This window comes from Lotus japonicus, chromosome 5, assembly GCF_012489685.1.
Source record: "Lotus japonicus ecotype B-129 chromosome 5, LjGifu_v1.2".
Classification (NCBI taxonomy): Eukaryota; Viridiplantae; Streptophyta; class Magnoliopsida; order Fabales; family Fabaceae; genus Lotus; species Lotus japonicus.
Window position 1 is genome coordinate 37,222,459 of NC_080045.1, and position 8,817 is coordinate 37,231,275.

At 40.6% G+C, this 8,817-nt stretch overlaps 1 long non-coding RNA gene across 1 annotated transcript; it reads right to left on the minus strand.

Annotated features, from left to right (window-relative positions):
• Positions 1-1,682: 1,682 nt before the first annotated feature.
• Positions 1,683-3,214, minus strand: LOC130720632 (uncharacterized). The gene is made up of 2 exons (XR_009013195.1): positions 2,357-3,214; positions 1,683-2,088 (listed from the first exon to the last, which is right to left on the minus strand). It is a non-coding gene; the product is annotated as an uncharacterized LOC130720632 (long non-coding RNA).
• Between the last annotated feature and the right edge of the window lie 5,603 nt (positions 3,215-8,817).

An 8,817-nucleotide genomic window follows, 5' to 3' on the forward strand; every position in this document is an offset into this window, starting at 1 on the left:
ATAGGAGTGTTCCTATACACTGTGAGTTCAGAGAACATCACTTCTTTGAAATGTTGATTTTGTTTGAGTTTCTGATATCATTAGTTGCATGGAATTGATAGGAAAGGATCAAGGCATATATTCTTTATATATAGCTAAATTACCATTTGCCTGATCGTAAAATCTTACCGGTTCAATTTTTTCCCATATACCAGATTAATACTCAAGTCCTGCATCATGATGAAAGCACGAACCATTCTAGTTTCCTGTTGTTTCTCAGTTTCCTCGTGCTTTCTTCATGATGCAGGACTTGAGTATTAATCTGGCGTTTGGAAAAAAATTGAACTGGTAAGATTTTACGATCAGGCAAATGGTAATTAAAAGTTAAATTCACTGCTATGAAATCCTGAAGAAGTGGACATCGAGAAAGAAGCATGGCGAGACATTTATATTCTATGAAGAGCAAATGTCGTAGTTGCAGGGTTTCAAGGAAGGGAAAATCAACAGAGGAAAGAGGTTTCAAGCTTAAATAATGCAACTTAAGAACCACAAGATTTGTGCAAGTGAAGAAGATGTCAGGGGGTATGATGAGTGGTGGTCGTAGATGAACCAGGTGGTTGATGAGGCAGATATCAAGGTATTCAAGTCGGCGTTGCGCCACAAAATTAAGCCAAACAGTGACATTGGTAGGGTGCTTAGGGTGATAAGTCCAACTTGCCCTTAATCGGAGGCGGAATTTGTGGAGAGTTTGGTGTTGATCTCTGGAGAGGATGAATGCATAGACTGACTGAACTAAGCTAGACACCGCTTCTTTGCTTTCGAGCATATAGTCAAATTCGAGAGTGGGTACGGAACGCCATCTTCATATGCGGGTTATGGCAGTAAAAATTGATCAACTAGAAGAATCTTCAAAATTCTAGGAATCTACTGTCATGGTAATGATTCAACAATCTACAATCTCATTTGCAATTGGTTACATTTGAAATGCAAAATAAAATCTATGAAAAACAGAAGAGTGGTTCTACTTGATTGAAACCCGAGTTTGGGTACCCTGGATAAATTCCAAGAGTCCCGTGACCAGAGAATAACCGGGGTGTAGTTACTCGGAATCGTTGAAAAAACCGAGTTTGGCTACGTCGGGGAAGTCCCGAGGATATCTTCCGCGGTGCCATACCGGGGTTATACTCCTTGGTCGTTTATATGTATTGGACACTCGGGTATATGCCGAGGTTCTTGAGTTCGGTCATTTGGCACCTGGGGAACTCGACCCTCGGGAGTGTTCCGAAGAACCAAACCTTGGTTTCTCCACGATTATAAATTACCGAGGATTTTTCCGCCGGATAGATTCCGGGAACTGGAACCTCGGGGGTGTCCGAGGTACCCAAACTCGGGTTTCTCCATGCTAAAAAAGATTTGGTGGCTCTTAGGAGGAAAAACGGTGAATTGGTGGAAGAACGGATGAAGGATTTGTCAATTGTGGGTAGGGATGGCAACGGGTAGGGTCGGGTGCGGGTTTTGCATCTCCCATACCCGAACCCGAAAAGGAAAACCTGAACCCAGACCCTACCCGAAAATGTCGGGTGAAGAAAATTAATGCCCATTTTCGACCCTATCGGGTTTCGGGAAAACCCTACCCGAACCCGAAACCCACAATGTTTATTTATTCTTGCCCAAACCCGACCCGAATGTACAAAAAACACCTGTTTTATGCAATTGTTGAAATATTTGCATGTTGCTATTAAGATAAAATTTGTAAGTGACAGCAACAGAAGAGTTTTCTATCTAAACTCCATTTCAACGAATGGCACTGGACAGGTCCCCATTACAGCATAATTAAGTCTCAAAAGGTAACTAAACTCCACCATGATTGAATAAAACTCCAACTTGTTACAGATGCAAATCCTCCTGCAAAATACTTCAGCTTAATAGTATGCAACCAGCAACAATTAATTTCCATAATAGGCCCAATCAACCAGCAAATTACGGCCCCTTAAAGTTCCTGCATCAACAACCAGCAAATAATATATTCCTAAAAATTTCTGATTCCCAAGTCCATGAGAGAGCAAGCCTCGTTGCTATCCTTTCAATATCACACTTTTAGTTGTGAATCTGATGCAGTAAAGCCAATCAAGGTTACCCAGTTGCAGAGAAATGCAATAGAAAAAATTCACATACATAAAACTAACAAATCCTGCATCTCAAAGACTCAAACAGGAAAAGCTCATAGGCAATCACACTTCATAGAGTATTGGTATCTTAATGCTGCAGAATTTGATATTGCTTCACTTATATTTCAGAATCAAAATGACTTGACAAAACGAATAGACATGACCCACAAAATTCAGATCAGTGATTTCGTAAGGATATGTGTTGTTACCTGACTTTCCAAGCGAGTCAGAAGCCGAGGACGTTGGCGACGAAACAAGAAGCGGGAATGGAGGGTTCAATTTTCGGCCACAACACCACCTTCAACCAATCGCTGAACTCAGCCACAACACCACCTTCAACCTCCTCTTTGAAATCGGGAATGGAGGGTTCAATTTTCGGCGAGGGTTTTGGGTTTCACGGCGAGGTTGCGGCTATGGGTCGAGGTGGGGGTCGGTGGGGGAAAGGTGAAGATGGAAGAACGGTGAAGAGGAACTGCAGATCGAAGGAGAAAGAGGGAGATCGAGGACTCGAGGCGATGGCGGCGCGACACTTCTAATGGTCACACGACGGCAACTATGCTTGGATCGCGAAGGTTCTGGCTCGAGGACGGTGGTCTCGTGGTGGAGCGATGGAGGTTCTATATGCCACTGTCGACCAGATCTGGGTTACAGTTTTGGGGTTCTGTGGGGATTGTTGGTGATTTTGGTGATTTTTACATAAACAAGTAGAAATAATACAACTGAACCCAGCATATCTGACCAAACAGAAAATGTAAAGGGTGGTGGCTTGGTGTACAAGGGGTAATTTAGTAAATACATGTGTTCGGGTAGGGTTTGGGTATGGGTAGTGAACATCCCAGACCCGAACCCGAACCCTATTTTTTAAATCGGGTTTTACCCGAACCCGAACCCATACCCAGTCAACTCGGGTTTTATCCGTCAAATCGGGTCGGGTTCGGGCGTGTACCCACGGGTTCGGGTTAAATTGCCATCCCTAATTGTGGGGGAGCTCAAGGTTGAGAACTACAAATTTGTATATAAGTACCGCAGGGCTGAGAAGCTGGTTGAGTCTTTGGAGAGATCTCTTCAGATCCAATGAAATTAAATTTTCCATAGACTTGTCCATTACTACTCTGGATGATGTGAGATTGTGTCGCTTATATAAATATTATATCATTTTTACTATTCAAATGTGTAATACCCGAGTTTGGGTACCTCGGCGACAAATAGAGGGTCCAATACCCGGCACATAACCGGGGCGCGACGCCTCCGGAATGTGTTGAAACCCGAGTTTGGGTACCCTGGATAAATTCCAAGAGTCCCGTGACCAGAGAATAACTGGGGTGTAGTTACTCGGAATCATTGAAAAAACCGAGTTTGGCTACGTCGGGGAAGTCCCGAGGATATCTTCCGCGGTGCCATACCGGGGTTATACTCCTCGGTCGTTTATCCATGTCTTCAAGAAGTCTATCTTCGTCATACAGGTACGAGTCTGTCATTCTGCTTGGAAAATATGGACATTGGTTATGACTTCAGAACATTCAACTTTCGAACAAACTGCTACTATCTCGAGCTATCATTGAATATTATATAATTTTCAAAGGCGACCTCGAACGTTATAAGTTTCGAGGTATTCTTCAAAACTTCACTTCGAAACTTATAAGTTCCGAAGATAGCTCGAGACAGTGGTGTGACAATGGTGGAATTCAAACTAACTAACAAAAGAGAAAGATGGAATAATAAAAGCTTACCAATAAACATGTACGCATCAGACAATAATAATTCTTGAACCACTATACAGCAGGAACACCCCTAAACACCCGTTTTCCTGTGGATTTTGCTTCGGAATTTCCTGTGGATTTTGCTTCGAATTTATATGTTGTTTATTAGCGGCGGTTACTAACAACCGGAATATCATTTTCTGCGAAAATTCGTTCGAAAAGGGTACTTTCATGCGGATTTTCTTACAAATTTTACCTTCAAATTTTTTCGATGCAAAATCCGCAGGAAATATCGTAGCAAACTTCGCAAAAAAAAAAGGGGTGTTTAGGGGTGTTTCTACTATATCTTTTGGTCCTGGAATCATTTTTTCCATTCAAATACGAATAATGATTAGTGAACACCACCCAAACACTTATAGTTTGTGAGGGTTAAAAACTAATTTGTGGTTGGTTTTAACTCACACAAATCGGGGGTGTTTCGGTATTTGAGTTCACGAATCATTTTCACCGTCTTTCTATTCGACCTTAAATCTACACAGCATAATTTTTATTACACAAAATTTATTGTGCAGACTACATAGGATTTAACGGATTTTTCCCTATAAATAGTGGCTGATACTTACCCTGCAAAATCACTTTTCATTACCGGATTGTGGCTGATACTTACCTTGCAAAATTACTTCTACCACCGCGTCGTCGTCCTCCTTGTGGTGCTTCCGTCGACGAGGGGAGTGATTCCGGTGAGAAAGTCGGAGCGTCCTCCGCCGCGTTGGGGTTTTCCTTGCCGCCGTTGTCGTCGTCCTCCTCCTCCTCCTTGTGGTGCTTCCCGCGGCGAGGGGAGTGATTCCAGTGAGAAAATGCAGGGTCTTGCTTAGGAGAATTGTTGAGGTTAGAAGTCCTCACCGTCACGAAGTTTTGCCACTCTCTCCTCACCTTCACAACGTTTTTCCGTTCTCTCACTCGTTTCCGGTGCTCTCTCACTCTGTCTCTCTTGCTTCTTTGGTCACCGCAGCCTCCTTTGTCGCCGCCTTCACATCGTTTTGCAGCCATCACACCTTTTTGAGGTACTCATCAAACTTGCTTGAACTGATATTCATATTGCATGAGTTTTCCCCTTCTATTTCCATTGCATTTTGACCCAAATTTATATTGTAATTTTCACACCTAGAAACTGTTTGATACCGGATTTTAAAATATCTGTGGATATCCATGGGTACCCGACACCCATGAACATATAAGGATTTGCATATATTTGTTTACTTGAAAAAAATATTAAAAACAAAATTTAAGATTTGACTATATAGTCAATCAAACCTCTGAACAAGTCTTTGATGCCATATAGATGAGTTATTGACAGCTTCAGTTACTGCTATCATGTCCTCCTCTGCAACCATATAAAGGGAGCCTCCTTTCTTTCCACGAGCTACAACCAGATTGCCTTTCGTTACTTTCCAAGCTCCACCCCCAAAAGTGGTGTGATAACCCTCATCATCCAACTGGCCTATGGAGATCAAATTTCTCTTTATTCCAGGGACATGTCTGACATTATGTAATGTCCAGAGAGTTCCATTAGAGGATCTGATATCAATATCACCCATGGCGAGTGCGAGCAAGCCTCCTCCTCCGATCTCGAGTGCTCGAAGCAAGGCTGCTCGCTTGGGGAACAACTATACCGGGTTTCCGAGTTCAGTTTGTGCTCCTCGTAAAGTAAAATCAAATTATCAAACAGAGCATTAACAATAGTACATGAATTGAGACTAAGTTGTTGTTGTGCCTCCTTCTCAAGCCCCATTTTCTCTATTTATTTCATTCATTCTCTGATTTTCTCTACGGACTCTTGACCTCAAGTAGCAAGCAAAGCAAAGCATTAGCAGAGCAGAGTAGGGGTATTCATTATTCTATCTATGAGAATCATGGACAATTATAAACACGTACATATATACATACATACAAACATGAGAGCGTCCTGTCTGCCCGGCCCAATCCTCAGGACGGTCCATATATACATACATACATGTATACGTACAAACATACGTGGATAATTGAGCAATTATATTACCAGTGTAATGTTAAACTTATGCTTAGTTTCCCTAATGGAGTTTGGAAATTTTAAGATTCTCGAGGTAGTTTAATTTAGCCTTTGGATTCATTGGTAAATAAATATAAAGATGTTGTTGGAGTCATCAAGAAGAAGAATGCTGAGTTAGAGTGAGAATTAGAAGAGATGAAGAAACAAAATGTTGAGTTAGTTGTTCAGAATTATGAGATGAAGAAAATGGGTGAATACTAAATCATAGGAATTATATTGCAGAACTGAGGAAAAATGCTGAGCTAGAAGATGACAATTGTGAGCTGAAAGAGATGAAGAAAACATGGGTGGATGTTAACAATAGTACTGCTGAGATAGAACGTAAGAATTATGAGCTGAAAGAGATGAAGATAACGTGAGTGAATGGTAAGTACTACTGAGATAGAGCGTTAGAATTGTGAGCTGAAAGAGATGAAGAAAACATGGATGGATGATAGGAATAGTATTGCAGAACTGAGGAAAAAGAATGCTAATAGGTTAATGCTCAAAAAGATTTGGTTGCTCTTAGGAGGAAATACGTTGAATTGGAGGAAGCACGGAAGAACGATTTGGGAACTGTGGGGGAGCTCAAGGCTAAGAACCGCAAATTTGCAGATGAGAAGCGCGGAGCTGAGGAGCTGCCAAAATACAACATCAAAAAACACGAGATTGGATGGGTGGGTTTAATAATAGGAATATTGAAAAATGTGCTGCTAGGATTGGACAATGATGTCGTGAATTGATCAAGCGACATCTCAACCCTTTGGAATTATTTTTCAAAAGAGACCCTAGTTCCAAATTGCTTTTTGTGAGTCTTTATGTAGTAGAACTACAGCCACTGTGCAAGAAACATGACATTCCTTCCAATTAGAAGAACATAGAAAATTTTACGTGTTTGACTCCAATCAAAGATTATCCGCTGCGTAATCCATCTTGTTCGATAGCTAACTAGAATTCTGTGTTCCACTTGTTCTATGGAGTTCCACTTGGTGCTATGGTTTATGGATGTATTCTTTTGTTAGTAGTAGGGGTTATACTGCTAATAGGGGTTATGATACTAGTAGGGGTTATAAGTATAGTAGGGGTTTATGATACAAGTAGGGGTTATCGGTAAAGTAGGGGTTATCTTGCTAGTAGGGGCTATGAGTCTAGTAGGGGTTATATTGCTAGTAGTAGGGGTTTGTGATACTAGTAGGGGTTATACGTATAGTAGGGGTTATCTTACTAGTAGGGGTTTGAGTGATACAATGTCTAGTAAATTTTTATAAGCTTTTGAGTTTGATATCGTCATCGTTATCGCCACTACCACCACCCTCTACCACCGCCGCTACCACCCCCCTCCACCACTGCTGCCACCGCTACCACCACCACCACCACCACCACTGCCACCATCATCACCTTCCAATACCACCACTACCACCACCACCACTGTCGCCACCAAATTATACGTGTTTGATCAAACGTTGTATAGTATTAAAAATTTATCAGACCCTCTGGTGTTATACTGCTAGTAGGGGTTATGATACTAGTAGGGGTTATACGTATAGTAGGAGTTTATGATACTAGTAGGGGTTATCGGTATAGTAGGGGTTATCATACTAGTAGGGGTTATGAGTCTAGTAGGGGTTATGATACTAGTAGGGGTTATAAGCAAGCATATCATTTATATGAGTCTAGTAGGGGTTATACTGTTAGTAGGGGTTATGATACTAGTAGGGGTTATAAAAAAACATATCATTTATATAGAAAACTCTGGGTGAATGAAGATCGTCGGGGGGTCTATTGATCATCTTTGTGAATGATACATCAAATTACTAGAAGGCTTCTGTGCTAGAATTTTTGTAAGATAATTACGGGAGGCTACTTACGCGATTGGCGGCCAAACGAACGGCTAACATCTCTGGAACAGAGACGCCTGGGTCTGGGTTTGTGAGAAAAATTAATGTGAGGCCTAGGCTTTGCAAAAGAGAAAATTCAAATGATAGAATATGAATAACCAGCTTAGGAAATCATGTGCGCAGCGCTGCTCCACTCTACAAACGATTCTTAATCAAATTACCTACATTTATAAACCTAGATCTTTTTCACAATTCCATTCAAATGAAAATTAACAGAATGAAATAAATTACCTAATGGATAAAACGGTCTGAAAATATCAATGCTGGTACCTGCATTCATATCATCACAATGGTGTACAGACTGGTCAGGGAGGATAGAGAACGGAGCAGCAAAACTAACAACCCTCCTGCCTCCAATCTCTATCGTTCTTGCTAGGAGATTGATTATGAGAGAACGCCTCCAATTCTGAAAAGGAAAGAAGATGGTGAAATTTATTTCTCATGTAAAAAGACAGAATGACAACCTAGAAAATATTAGAGATTGAAATCGTAGGAAGTGTATAGTACGTGGAGTGAACACATCCCTCAAATCATCAAACACAACCTCTGTTTCTACCTTTTGCCATTGAGGTTCGTCCCTATTTCTTTCTAATAAGATACCAGGTTCCAATCTGAATATTTTAATTCTTTCTAATAAGATACCAGGTTCCAATCTGAATATTTTAATAGTCTGCAGAGATTTAATGTAAATATTGCAAGTAGTGGGCTGATAAATTCATTTTCTATTGTATCAAATTTCTAGTGTCTAAGTTTGAAATTATTAAGTCTTGCACTGTTAGCTTTACAATAGTTTGATCTAAGTAGTGTGTGTAATTCTACAAAGGATTCACTGGATTATTCTTTGAAGCAATTGATGATGGCTTATTAGATTTACAACAGGATTTATAAATAAGACATGTGTTCATATGAAATATATGCTTTAATTTGTTGGTATATTATTAAAACAATTAGTCCAGAGTAAGTAATTTTATTATAAGAAGAGTTTTTTTCTCTTCGAAAGTATA